Source organism: Pinus tabuliformis, chromosome X (genome assembly GCF_031772625.1).
Source record: "Pinus tabuliformis cultivar Carrire ecotype Pingquan chromosome X, CPIR1, whole genome shotgun sequence".
Classification (NCBI taxonomy): domain Eukaryota; kingdom Viridiplantae; phylum Streptophyta; class Pinopsida; order Pinales; family Pinaceae; genus Pinus; species Pinus tabuliformis.
This window is the reverse complement of record NC_142308.1, coordinates 1,055,710,434-1,055,726,185: the sequence shown is the minus strand read 5'-3', so window position 1 is coordinate 1,055,726,185 and position 15,752 is coordinate 1,055,710,434.

The window sequence follows — 15,752 nt, the reverse complement described above, 5'->3', positions numbered from 1 at the left end:
CCTCATTTGCGCATTGTGAAATCTTAGAGCTCATGATCTCCACCTATCTACTGGAATTGTGAAATGCACAGTCACTAGGCCCTTTCCCCTAGTCTATGACTTGTCATGGGATCAGTTCATGGATAAGAATGCATCATCTTATACTAGGGGGTTTTCGGATTTATGTTGTCCCGTAATGAGTGAATTGCATGAACATGTATAGTATCATGTCTTGGTGAGATGAAGAAGAAGAAGGAGGAGGGTAACATGCCTAAAGACTCTCTTTCATTTGAACTCACAAGTGGGTCAATTGAGAAGAAGAAAATGGACACAAGTTTGCAACCACCATCCAAGACTAAAAGATCATTGAAGACTCTGCATCATCAAGCCATGTGGAGGTGAAGAGAAAGCACATATAAGAAGACATTTAACACTCAACAACAATAGTGACTTGACATTTCCACATCAACAAGAATTCCATGTTAGTAGTGTCATGTCACATCATGTCATGAGTGGTCATATGCCACATCATTATTGTGGACCATATATATTATATTCAAATGTATTGTAAAGTGGAAGTCCAAAGGACACACATGAATATGAAGAGTCATGTAAGTTGAAAAGTAAATAGGAAGTCGAAAAATCATGAGGGTAGTCAAAGAGTCACAAGGGGATAGCATCACCCCTTGGCTATATATACCCCCTCATTGTATGAGCAAAGGACTTTTCGCCTTGGCTCCTCCTGCAAGGCATTAGAGAGATCAGTTAGTTCTTTGAGGAGCAAGGATTGGCTCCAATGTCCCACTATTGGGGCTAGTGATGTACATTGTAAACATGTGTCTTGGAACTTTTGCTTAATAATAGAATCCATTTAAGGCCATCACATTCGTCATGCATGAACTATGAATGTTTGTAAGACTATGCTATCGATGTTTGTATTTCATGTTTTCTTTCATATGTACTAAGATAGTTGAACTATTTCGATTGTTTTAGTGCTTATCTTATTAAGAATGTGTTGTAATGGTTGTTATCATTGTCCCATCCTTGTGGACTATTCTGCGTGATACTAAACATATTTTTCCTTGTTTGTTGGTTGTACGACTGTGACATCCATTGTGGACTATTCCACTGGATGTTAGACATACCTTTCTGGGTCATGTGTGTCTCTTCTTGGGTGGTACTATTACCTCTCACTTAGAGGCTCACTTTTATCCCCCTTTCGTAGTAGAAGAACCTTGAAATAGTTTCACTGCACACTCACTAGGCACATCTCCCTTGTTGTTCGAAGACACCATTACATCACTCTCTTGTATCGACATCTAGAGTCGAGGAAAATATTTAAGGATTTGGAAACCCGACCTTTATACTGGATGGTACTCCTACACTAAATGGTGTGAAGTTTGATTGGGACATCATATCAGGGATATCCCCTGAATTTTGGTTGGTCCACCACCATCAACATTTATGGTGCTAGAAGGAGGGACACCATCATTTTATGGCTGATAGACCCACCAAACCCATCATTCCATTATCTGTTCAAGGAAGCAACATTCATTCCACCTCCCCTCCTCACGTGTTTGAAGTTGGTGACTCTTCTCAGCCCAGGCTTGAATGTGGAATTCCATATACTCAGATCTGGGCCATCTGCCCCATCACCCGTTAATTTGCAAACATTGTTGGATTGATTTCAGGAGTAATGAGTCTTCCATATTCTCCAAATAAGAACAATATAGGGATAGTAGTCTCATCCATTGAAGACGTTGTTCTTGCCACTCTTGAGGAATTAGCGGACTCTATGGAAAAGGAAGAAGATCCTCCACTCTTTCACGGAGGTAATGGAGGCAACATCTTTCTCCCGGGTGCATCTTTCAATGGGACAAGCAGAGAAGAAGAAGAAGAGGAAGGAGATCCATTAAACTCTGATAAAGAGGAGGAGGGCAATGAAGAAGAAGATATGGCAGACCAGAATCTGGATTGGATGACTCAGGGCCCACTCTTACTTCCGGTGTCTTGCACAAGATTCCAAAGCATGCAAAGAATATTTTGACGAAGTATGACCTTGATAAGATAGTGAAGGTTCAAGACCATCTAGACAACTTTTTGCTACATCTCCAGACACTTGAGGTACGTTACGATGATGTTGCATGCAGACTTTTTTTAATTACCTTGGATGGTAGAGTAGTTGTATGGTATCACAACCTTCCTCCAAAATCCATCCATATTGGAGGGGGTTCAAGAATATATTTCTTCAAATTGTTGATGACAAGACCCCTACCATGTTATCAAAAGAGTTGGGTAATACTAAGATGGAGCAAAAGGAAAAAGTGAAATATTTCAACCAGAGGTTCAATCACATCTTGAAAATTTTTCTAGAAAATACAAAACCTCATGACTCCATCACCATATATTACTACACTTCTACCTTTCTAGCAAGTATTGTGTAGTTTGTAAAGCAAACTGCGAAACAAACATAACAGAAAATTACAAAGAGGCTATCATTTTCGAGAAGGACTTGTGTGCTATTGGAATTATCTCAAACAATGAACTAGAAAAGGACTCCAAGGACATGGGTAAGAGGTCTTAGGCCTCTGTGAATAGGGCTAAAGAGAAAGAATCAATAAATCTTGAAAGCCTGACTCGTCTCCTGAAGTCTCGTACCACTGAAATGGAAAAACTTAAATAAAGAACCAGTGAGACCACCGTAAGCAGCAAGCCTCCCAGGTTTAACCAGTTCATTGCAGCTTCTAGTAGTGGCAGTAACCAACTGGAAAAGTCTGTGCATACTTCCAATGTTATCCTGTACATTGAGAAGATGGACACAAATCAATTTTGCATGTTTCACCAAGAGCGTCATTCAAAAAAGACATGCCCACAATGGAACCAAGCCATGAGCATGATGGTTGCGCAGCTTATTGATTCAGTCATGGATGAAGAGCGGACTGAGCCTGATGAAGAAAAGGAATATGCTACCATTTTTTATGAAGCTACAAGTGTTAGGCATGCAGTGAACATGTTCAATTGTACCCTCACAACCCAAAAGAGTATTGTCGATAAGGAACCTCCTAGTGACGGTCCGACCCAGAAGCACAACAACTGGTACAACCTAAGAAGTTAGGGGCCCACAACCACAATTGACTTTCCGAAGTAGAAATTCAAAGAAAACTTGTTAAGGACGATCAACTAACCGACTAACTCAGCACAAAACACTAGATCAAGTATGGGAAAGCTATCTCAACGAAAAGTGTTTCCGACAGTAGTAAGGATAGAACCATCCCTCTGGAAACCACAAGCCAAGTTCCATCCCCAGACACCTCGATTAGTCTTCCCACTGTCGATTATAACATTTTGGATGATATGAAGAAGGTTTGTGAAAACATATCCATGTTTGAACTAACAAAGATTGTGAGTCAGCGGGACATCCTTCTACAAGCACTTAGGAAAACCTCTACAACTAACACTACCTCTTCGGACAAGGGACCTAGTAAGTCTCCTGACACTCTCACATCTATACTTAATGCACTCATGATGGATGAAAACACACTCTTCCCAACTATTTTGTTAACTTTTGAAATATTTAATTTCAATGTACACAATTGCTTGGTTGATTATGGTGCATTGGTAAACATCATGCCATTATATGTTTCCAAGAAAATCAATGCCAAATGGGAAAAGACAGATGCACAGATTATTTAGTTGGACAAGACTCATGTCCAAGAAATTAGTGAACTTAGATATGTCATCATCCACTTATCATCTTATGGACAATTCCAACAATGCATCAACATAGTGATTTTGGACATTCCGGAAGCATACAAAGTGTTTTTTAGTAGAGTCTGGTCTAGCAAGCTACAAGGGTACTTCACCAAAAACTGGTCACACTTATGGATTTCATATAAGGGAAAAAACAATAAGATCTAGGTAGAATCGGGGATATATATGAAGCACATGATCACTCCCTTGAACGAGCACAACAAGCGATTGGATTTTACAGAATTATTATTTGAAAATTACTTTCTTGAAACTCAACTGGGATGTTATCTTACATAGCCATCCCCAGTTCCGCAAGACACACAGTTGGGTCTCCTTCCTTGTCCAACTGGTGATAATGAACTATGTACAGCTAGTAGTAGTAGTAGTAGTGTATTTCACAATCCCTGTACATATGATGTTTGGACTATGTATTTTGATGGTTCCAAAATGTGGGAGGGCTTTGGAGCTGGTTGTGTTTTAATAGACCCGTTGCAGAGAAAACATTTGATCTCTAGCCACTTTGAACTCGAGTGCACGAAAAACACTGTAGAGTACAAAGCACTCATCTTGGGCTTGCAAATGGCCATCAACCTCAACGTTTCCATCCTGAAAGTGGTAGGTGACTCAGAAACCATCGTGTGACAAGTATGTAACACCATACATTGTGTGTCACCTCATCTTAAAACTTATCAAGTTCCAAGAATGCCTAATGCATTAGCAAATGTTGTTGCTAGGATGTAACCATTGAGGGATGGTTTTTTGTTGAAATTATTTACAAACCTTTTGTCCCAGATAATATCACTAATTTACGCATTTTTTATGACGACCAACATATACTGTATTTTATGGAGAATGTTGATGTGTACAAAGATGCAACGATTGATGAGGATAAGCATGACAAGGCACTGTAGGATGCATCTAATGAAATTAAGGGAAACCTCATCCCCAAGGGAGTTCTGTCATTGAGAAAGTTGTATGATCTATAGAATCGCTTCCCCGGACCCGTCAATGCCAAGACCCACAATTCCACTTTATCTCATGAAGAGATCAACTTGGGAACTAATGAGGATTTGAAATATGTCAATCTCGGTACTTTCTACACACCATAAGAGTGAAAAGCCTTCATATTCTTATTCAAGCAATATCGTGATGTCTTCACATGGACGTACGATGAACTCAAGACATATGACACACGAATCACCAAGCATGTAATGCCAATCAATGGAAGAGCCAAGTCATTCCAACAGAAGTTGAGGAAAGTAAATCTAACACTTGAGCCTCTCATACATAAAGAGTTGAGAAAGTTGTTGGATGCTTAGATCATATGCAAAGTTCGACACTCGATGTGGGTGTCCAATTTGGTTCTTGTGAGAAAGAAGTCAGGGGAGATCCACCTGTGTGTAGATTTATGGAATCTCAACCGTGCCTCGAACAAGGATAACTACCCTGCATTGTCCATGGAGAAAATAATGCAAACACTATCAGGGTCTAAAATGTTTTCTCTACTTGGTGGTTATTCATGATATAATTATTTCTGGTTTCATAGCCTAACAGACTAAAAACAACGTTCAGAATGAAGTGGGGAACGTTCGTGTTTCGAAAAATTTTGTTTGGCATTATCAATGTTGGTGCAACATTCCAACGTGGAATGGAAATCGCCTTCCATGGGCTTATTGGGTAGAGCGTAGTGGTCTATATTGAGGATGTAACAGTATTCTCCAAACAAAATTCAGACCACCTATGCCACTCAAAGAAGATTTTTGAGCAATGTCGCAAGTACAGGATATCCTTGAATCCAAAGAAAATTATCTTTGCAGTGTCTAAAGGTAATCTCTTGGGACACATCATCTCTAAAAGTGGGATCAAGGTAGACTCAAACAAGGTCAAAACAATTACGCAGATTCCCTTCCCAGTGAATAATAAATCCCTGCATACTTTCTCTGGGAAGATCAACTTCCGCCACAAATTCATCTCCTTCTATGCCTAGATTGTTAAACTAATACACGAGATGGTGTAGAAACTACAAATGAGATAAAAGGGAAAAGGACACATTCTCCCGTATCAAGCAGACTATAGTAGAAGTAGCTGCATTGTACAACCCAGACTTTGGTAAAGACTTCTTGCTCTACACTTTTTTTTCTGATACCTCTCTTGCTGTTGTACTCACTCAAAAGGATGAATTGAACAATGAACGACCTATCTCCTTCATGAGCGCAAATCTGAAAGGACCATAGTGAATATACCCTTCCATGGAAAAACAATCTTATGCAGTGTACAAGGCGATAAACCACTTTAGGCCCTATTTGTTGAAGAACCTTTGTGTTATCTTTGTTCCACACCCAACGGTCAGGTCACTGCTTATTCAAAAAGATATGGGTGAAAGGAGAGTGAAATGAATGATTGGATTACAGGAGTATGATCTAGAGATCAATCCAGTTCACACAGTTAAGGGTCATGGTCTTTGCCAACTACTAGAAGAAGTAATAAATGCAAAAGAGGAAGAAGAAGATCTCGTTGGATGGAAGCATGAGATTGAAATGTATAACATTGAGCGAGATTCCCCCACTACAAGCTTAAACTCTTGGTACACGGAGGTGTGCGAATACTTGAGCACGACATAGTTCCCTCTCACTTTTCCACATGACAAAAGAGGGCACTCCAACTTAAAGCATTATCCTATCAGTTGGTGCATGGTGTGTTGTTTAGAAAGACCCACAACAGAGAACTGCTCAGGTGTTTGGAGGCGCATGATTCAGCAAATGTATTGCGTGATCTCCATGACGAACCAACCAAGGGACACTTTGCATGAAACACTAAAATGCATAAGTTTATGTGGGTCGCCTTCTACTAGCCCACATTATTCAGATGTTCATGCTTATGCCCGCAAGTGTCCAGTCTGTCAAAGGTGTGCGAGAGGAAACCAGAACTCAGCAACCCCACTGCATCCCATTGTAGTGGAAGAAACTTTTCAATAGTGGGGCTTGGACATCACTGGGTAACTTTTCTTGCACTCATCAAAGAAATATTGTTATTCCTTAAATTCTACAGACTATTTCATGTAGTGGATAGAATCAGTTCCACTGAAACAGGTGAATCATTAGGAAGTCATTAAATTTCTGCAACATAACATCATTTCCAAGTTCAACGTTCCTACGTCACTTGTTTTTGACAATGCAACATACTATTCATCGTTAATAATTTATGATTTTGCATTGGAAAATGGTATCATATTGAATAATTTAGTGAATTACTATTCGTAGGGGAATTGTCTTACTGAATCCACAAACAAGAACCTTATATGTATCATCAAAAATACCATCTTCTCTAAACAGTGAAACTGGCACTCTGCTTTGGTGAATGCCTTATGGGCTGACCTTGTCTTGCAAAAACCTTCCCTGAAGACTTCCTCCTACTCGCTGGTGTACGAAAAAGAAGTAATCCTCCCGCCAAATATCTACTTGCCCACTCTCCAACTGTCATAAGAGTCCCAAGGAAATACATGTATGTTAGTTTAGCATAGGATGGAAACTCTTCACAAGCTACAATAAGAAAGGTTGAAACCTAAAGATTTTTCCTTACTTCACCAGAGTCATATTAAGAGGTGGTTTGACAAGAAGTCTATTGGGAAAAGCAGTTTTGGTGTGGGTGACTTAATCTTAAAGTGGGATAAATCCCATGAGGACAAAGGTAAGCACACTAAGTTTCAGTCCATGTGGATTGGGCAATTCACGGTATACAAAAATCTTGGCCAACACACATATCATCTTCAATCACTTGACAGGAAGATTGACTCTCCCTTTCAATGGCCAAGATTTGAAACAATATTTTCAATGAAAATTTAGGGTTGTTCCCTACACTATGTACATAGCTTTTTCGTTTGTTCTTTATTGTTTGTTTGTTTTTTTGAATTTTGGTTTCTGTTATGTGAATAAGTGTTGTGCATATGTTGAGGCTTTGAAGTGTTTGGGGGGCTAAACTGTAAAGAGGCTTGTGACACTTCATCGTTTGGCTAACCTTCTATCTTTCTTCCTTATGTTGTTTACATATTTTGGCTGATGAAGTTTCGAAAGAAAATATGATCCATCTGTAAGGAGAATTTTGGTCCAACCATGAACCCATGTCTAGTCTGGAATCCTCATGCTTATACTTGATTTTTCTTCCTTGGTTTTGTCAAGCTTATCCAACTAGTGGAAATAGAGAAGGGGAAACATCTAAATGAGAAAACCTAAATCAGAGGTCTCTATATGCTTCTTTGAAGGAACAAACCTCTTTTTCTCTCAATAAGTAGGGATCCCTCTTCCCCCCAAAAATAAATAAGTGCTAATGCATAGTTCTCTTTAACTAAATAAATAAAGGCGAAAGAAAAGAAAGGCTTCCTATGCAAAGAGGTGAAGAAAAAAACTCCAATGGGGTATTGTCCAAGCTTGCTAGCAGTAGAGAAATGTTTGTGTTCCTACATGACTACATCGGGGTACTTTCCAGGATTGCTAATAGTAGAGCAACACCAGAGATGAAAAAATATACTCTGAAAATATTACGCTTGCGAGCTACACTACTCTTCCTGACTCGAAACATTGTGATTATGTTGACTCTTATGTTGTGTTCAACTGAGAATGTATAAGGGAGACCATGTCTATTCACGGGGTAAGTGGAAAGGCCAAAGTAATATGCACGATGAATCAATATTCCCTGAAGAACCAAGGCCCTGCACAAAAATTTCACCAATAAAAAGAAGCTAGAGTTCAACAAGTGTGTTGCCAAGAGTTTAACTCAAATTTTGAATCCTTTCTTGGTATTTTCATTTGTTGTTGCAAACAATAGAGCTCATTTCATGAGCTTCCTCAAAGTTATTGTGCCCCTTTTGCATGTTTGATTAATTTTCATTTGTTCACATGTTTGACTCTCGTACAATGTTTGTGAACCTTTTCTGATGGTTTCAAAGGTCGGTCTTTATGTACTTAAGTTATCCCAACCATGTAAACATTTGTCACATTCAAACACAAATTTGTAAGCATTGTCGCACAAGTGTCATCACGGTCATCCTAAAGTCTATCTTAAGTGGCGTACTTGTTGTATCTTGTTGTGAAGTAGTCACACAGAGGGAAATTATTTGTTTGTGTGTTCTGATGATCTATATTGTCATGTCATCAAAGTATTCTAAGTGTGTAATCACAGTCGAATTTTATCAAAAGTCCATCTCCCATCCCACACTTACCATTTTCAAAAAATCTTCCCGACCGGGAAACTTAGCTTCACTAGGCCCTAACTAAACTGTGTATTGCGTAGTCTTATCCCTCTAGGATGTGACCTTATTTCTTAGAACTGCAAAATTTGCAGTCCCTCCCATCTAGGGCTGCTTCTCTTCACAATTTATGAGTCCAACAACCTACGTTGACCTCCACAATTGCGTAGTTGTGTCTCCTAGATAGCCTTGAATTGAAGATTTCGCATCCCCAACCCTCAATCCTTCTCCTTTCTTGTTGGAACTACACAGTGTGAAAAAACCTAGCCTCCCTTAGCCTCCAAAACCACACAAAACCTTCCTCCAGTGACCCTTCTCTCAGCCCAACCCCATTACCTCCAGAAACTGTGCAATTCTATCTCTCAGGCCTCCCTGAGCTGCACATTACGCAATCTCAGAGCTCAAGTTCTCCCCCTATCTGCTGGAACTATGTAATCCGCAGTCACTAGGTCCTTTCCCCTAGTATATGACTTGTCTCAGGCTCATTTCAAGGTCCAAGAATGCATCATCTTAGGTTAGGGGGTTTTCAGATTAATGGTGTCCCGTCATGAGTGAATTGCATGAACAGGTACACTATCAAGTCATGGCGAGATGATGAAGAGGAGAAGGATCAGAGAAACATGCCTAAAGACTCTCTTGCAACTGAACTCACAAGTAGATCAATCAAGAAGAAGTAAAGGGACACAAGTTTGCAACCACCATCCAAGACTAAAATATCATTGAAGACTCTACATCATCAAGCCATGTGGAGGTGAAGAGAAAACACATCCAATATGACATCCAGTGCTTAGCAATAATAGTGACTTGACATTTCCACATCAGCAAGTAGTCCATGTCAACAGTGTCATGTCACGTCATGTCATGAGTGGTCATATGCCATATCATTATTGTTGACCATTTATATTATATTCAAATGTATTGTAAAGTGGAATTCCAAAGGACACACATGAATATGAAGAGTCATGTAAGTTGAAAAGTCATAGGAAGTCAAACATTCATGAGGGTAGTCAAAGAGTCACAAGGGGGTAGCATCACCCCTTGGCTATATATACCCCCTCATTCTATGAGCAAAGGACTTTTCACCTTGGCTCCTCCTGCAAGGCATTAGAGAGATCAACTAGTTCTTTGAGGAGAAAAGGAGTGGCTCCAATGTCCCGCTATTGGGGACAATGATGTACATTGTAAACATGTGTCTTGGAACTTTTTCTTAATAACAGAATCCTTCTAAGGCCAACACATTCTTCATGCATGAACTATGAATGTTTTTAAGACTATTCTATCGACGTTTGTATTTCATGTTTTCTTTCACATGTACTAATATAGTTGAACTATTTTGGTTGTTTTAGTGTTTATGTTATTAAGAATGTGTTGTAATGGTTGTTATTATTGTCCCATCCTTGTGGACTATTTTGCAGGATACTAGACAAATATTTCCTTGTTTGTTGGTTGTAACAACTGTCGCATCTGTTGTAGACTATTCTATTGGATGTTAGATGGACCTTTCTGGTTCATGTGTGTCTATTCCTGGGTGGTACTATTACCTCTCACTTAGAGGCTCACTTTTCTTTCCCTTTTGTAGTAGAAGAACCTTGACATAATTGCACTGCACACTCACCAAGCACACCTCGCTTGTTGTTCGAAGACACCATTACATCACTCTCTTGTGCTGACAGCTAGAGCCGACGCAAATATTTAAGGATTTGGCAACCAGAACTTTATACTAGATGAGACTCCTACACCAAATGGTGTGAGGTCTGATTGGGCCTTTATATTGGGGATATCCCTTGAATGTTGGTGGGTCCAGCACTATCAACAAGAAGATAAATGACCTATTCATTTACATTGATAACAAAACAATATCTTACCTTCTTAAATACATGGCCTCTATTAGGAATATTCTTCATCACCTTTGTAGTGATGACCAATATTGTACTTAGGAAGAATACCTTCAATATTATGAGCATATTTTCTTTGGGATGCATTTTTCTTCTTCTTCTTCCTTTTCTTCTCATTATCCCCTACAACAAATTCTATAATATTTGATTGACTACTTTAGTAGCAAGGTTCTTCAACTTTCTCTTGAACCTTGTGACTTTCTCCTCCATATATACAATGCATCTTTTCTAGCATGTCTATGAACACTTGCAATGGCTCACTTTAGTGGAGTCTAAATCTAATAGTCCCTTCAAGATAACCTTTCTTACTTCACTATCATAGTCATTCTTCACTCCATTCACTATAGAGAATCATATATCAAAATCTCGAGCCATTAAATAGGATTTTATTCTTACTTTTCGGAGAGCATACTCTGACCCATTCAAAAATGATACTCCTTATGGTGTTAGCTAATACTAATTAGCCATGTTTCCTCTTGATCTACCTTCAAGTGGCTAAGTCGTTCCTTGAAGGAACCCACTCTTATACTAATCATTGGAAACAAGATTAATATTGAGAGGGGGGTGAATCAATATTAAAGATAAGTTCACAAATATTACCAATTTATAATTTTTTATTTTACATAACAAACATTCATGTAAGAAACCAACATCATGTCATGTAAGCAACAACATAAATGAGCATGGAAAAAAACTTGCAATCACGAGGGGGAACGAAGTTGATCGTTTGCAATCTGAACTAGGGTTTTGCTTTAGGGTTTTATCACTAGTCACCATGGTGAGGCACGGAGGAGGGAGTTCTGCTCCCTCCTACAGTGAAGTGGTTGTGGACAGAAGCAAGGGAGATGGATCGCATCACTTCAAGAAACCAACGGAGGTGGTAACAAAGGATACGAATACATAAAAAATGGAAACCATCAAACCTCAAGGACAGGAAGAGAATCATGAGGAATCTAGTAAGGAGAAGAGGACAGAGGTTAGTAGTCAGAAAATTGCTCCTATGAGTACATCTAGGGTCTATAAACCCAAGTCAACCACTATTCGTCGAGTCATTTTAAGTGACCCAACGATGCAGGTGCACAGAGAACACATGGCAGAATGTTTTGTTATCTATAAATTTATGGGGATTTGGCCGATGGAGAAGGATTTGAAAGCATGGATAAGGAACCACTCGAAACCAAAGGGGAACATGAACTTTCACCTTGGGTCCAAGGGCTTCTTCATGGTGGCGTTCACAAGCTTAGAGGATAAAGATAGAGTGTTCGAGGGAGGACTCTATTTTTACGCTTTTGCAGGCCTTTATATGAGACCATGGGTAATGAACTTTGTCCCAGAATGAGAAACTTTCACCTCAGTGCCGGTATGGATAAGATTCTACTCCCTTCCTTTAGATTATTAGCTGCTGGAGTCTCTAAAGGCTATCGACAACAAGCTATGGAATTTTATAAATATCTCAGATGCTACTCTAAGAGGCAAATACACTTCCTTCACCCAGATATGTGTGGAAATGGAATTATCTAGGGCACTTTCGGATGCAATCATTTTAGAAGTGTATGACGAGGAATGGATGTAGGCAGTGGACTATGAACACATCCCATTTAGGTGTTGTAAGTGCCATGAACATGGGCACCTTTACAAGGAATGCCCATTGAACAAGCTAGAGAGCAATGCAAAAGCCACTATAGGCAAGGATCCTGAAGGTTTTACTAAGGTTGGGGGTAAAGGGAAAGGAGGCAAGAGGTACCAAAAGAAAATTAATGAAGACGGACAACTGAGCCACAATAGTTTCAAGATATTAGAAGAAGAAGTTGAAAACAACGGGACAAACCAGGAATCAGAGAATATCCCCACTAAGAAGGAAAGGGACGATAATATGGAGGATATACCAGAAAACAACAAACAAAAGGATGATATGCCGAGCATTATGGAGCGCAGTAGGGACCACGAGATGACCCTGTTATCACCCTTAAATCTTTGTCTCTAAGCTTTGGAAAGTTGCCTTGTTTCTAGTCATAGTCTTATAATTTTTGAGTCATCTCATCAAAATTAGTGTCATTCTCATTTACAAACCCTTCTTCTAGTCATGGTGTTAAAGGGTCTCTAGGTCATTTCATGCTTTAAGGGTTAGGTCATAAGGTTAGAAGTCTTTTAAGATCATATCTCTTTTCCAAATAATGTTTGACAGCTTCATTCCATGTTTTAGAAGTCTTACCAGGTGTTTATAAGTCATATCTCACATCAATTTGGAGAAATTTTGAAAGTAGCTACGAAATCACTGAACTAGGAGTTTTCGTAGCGTGCTACGAAACCCCTGTAGCAGCCTGTTTTAGCAGAAAAACTGTTTTTACTAGTTAACTTCCAAAAGCTTTCCTGAGAAGCCGAGAACTTAATTTTTCAAAATGAAATAGGATTTTCTTCCTAACATGCTGCACTACATAAACCTCTTTCATTTTCTTCAATTCCATTCTGAGGTGGGAGAAATTTATGGTTAAACTTGAGCTACGAAACTGCTGAAAGTCAGGCTTTGTCTTCTGGTTTTAGCAGTCTTTTTCAAGATCCGTTTCTTGTTACAAGAAGATGTATTTTGGAATTATGAGGGAGGTTTCTCTTCATAAACTCTCCAGATACAATAACCTATCTCACTTTATTCATAAGTGTTTTCAGTTGGGATATACTAAGCTTTCATTGAGACCCTACTTTCAGAAAACGGATTTTTCCTGTTTGCCACGTGTTTTTCAAAGACGGTTTCTGGACAGCTGGAGAAATGTTTTAAAAAACCAGGAGAGGTTTTTGTTTTGGAAAATATGGGCTACAAAAACCTCCTTCAGTTTCGTAAAATGTGTCATGGATGAAGAGATAAAGGCTCTGTCCCACGTGCCAATTTTCAAGGATCTAAACCTAAAAACAAGGAAACATGTTCCCTAATTTCTAGGGTTTGTCTTCAGCAGTTAGATGACCACGTGGGAGGCTTCATCAAATTCGACTTCTTGACGTTGAAAGTTTTCAAATAATGCTTTAAATGCTTAGATAAGGTTGTTGAATCATGATAAGGAGTTACACTCCTAGTTGTATTAGGTCTCTAGAACTGCTAGTTAGGTGTCATTTGCATTTAATAATTAGTTTTATGTATCAATAGGTGTCATAGTAGGATGAATTCGAATTCCCCTCATGCTGGAGGAGGAATCTCAGTTATGTAAAGAGCTCTATATATAGAAGAATATCTATTGTACAAAGGGTTGGAAATTTTATGAAAAGCTTGTATTTGGCCTATGTAAAGACTCATTTTCATTAATACATGCTTGAATTTACTTCTCAGGATTCATGAAGGATTTGTTATGTTCAGAATATGTGATGTTGTCCTTTTATTAATTCTTACAGTGGTATGGATGTATAATCACACAGAATTCACTGAATGTGCTCTGACTTCCTGTATACATTTATAAACTGTGTGGTCCCATATGAGTTTATGTTCTGAATGTTTAAATGTTGAATGCCCTGACTTCCATGTAAGGTTGAGTTCATTGTTATTTTGAGGTGTTGTTGACTCCATAAGCCCAATGGATAATTTTGTTTAATGTGTTTCCACCATTCATATTTTTCATAGTTGTTCTATAAGAGTTAGCCATCTTATCTTTAATCAATATCATTAACCCTTTGAGAGAGCCCTCTCAGGCTAAGGAGGCTAAGCCTCAGCCTAAAGTCGGTTTGAAATAGTTACTTGAAGTCTTCCTGGTCTGCAGCCTTCCAGGGCCTGATTTTGAGATAACATTTTGGTGCGTCTGCCGGGAGCCTGAAGATTATTCATTCCCGAAATCATGAAGCTGAACTTCTGAAGGTAGCAGGAGCTCAGACATCTATTTGAGGTTGCAAAACTACCTTGGCGACTCCACACATCGAATCATAAATTTGAAGGTGACTCCACTGCTAGAAGATCAGTAGCTTGATGAAGTTTCAAGATGAATTCCACTGCAAGAATGAATGCCAAGTATGCTCCTATGAATCGGTCTCATATCCCTGGTTTTCCAAATCCTATGCCAAAGGTTGATTGGTTAGACGACCTTCCGATATTCAAAGATGAAAAGAAAGACAATGCTGCTCTTCATTTGGTTAGGTTTCATATGCATGTACGCAGTTTTAAGGTTCAGTTCCCTGAAGATTGTCTCATGAGGATGTTTATGACCACTTTAAAAGGAAAGGCATGGTCTTGGTATAAAAGTTTGGAAAATGGTTCATTATATTCTCTTGCTAATTTCCATGATGTGTTCTATGACATGTATAAAGAGTTGCATCCCTCCTTATTGCTGGTCAAAGATTGTTGTAAACATTCTACGAGTTTTATTCAATATTTGGAGGATTGTTATGATGATGATGAATTTATGGATGAAGAAATTTTAGAGGCTCTTCATAACAATGCATTTCAACACCAAGAAGAAAGTATAACATCTCATGAAAAGCAGCATGAAGAGCAGCAAGGATTTACTTGTGAAAACCATGTTTCATCTTTTGATATGAATGAAGAGATGCAGCAGTATTCTCAGTCTTCGGATCATAATGAAGATAAAAATGATTGCAAACACCAAGAAGAAATACTGGAAGAAATTTTTTATAATCCTCAGGCAGAAGAAAAGGTTGTTCATTTTTGTGATTCCTTGCAGCAACTTACATCAAAGAATGATCACAATAGTGAGGAAAATTACATTGTCTATGGGAATCATGCAGAAAGGTAGTTGGATAGCACATCAAAGGAATTTTGTGTGGCTAAGGATCAGTTGTCTAAAGATATAGAAAGTTGTGAGAATCATCAAACTAGACATGTGTTTTTTGACCCTATAGCTGAATACATGGAAAAGATTTATTGTTCAGGCTTCCAGTTATATTTTCATCTT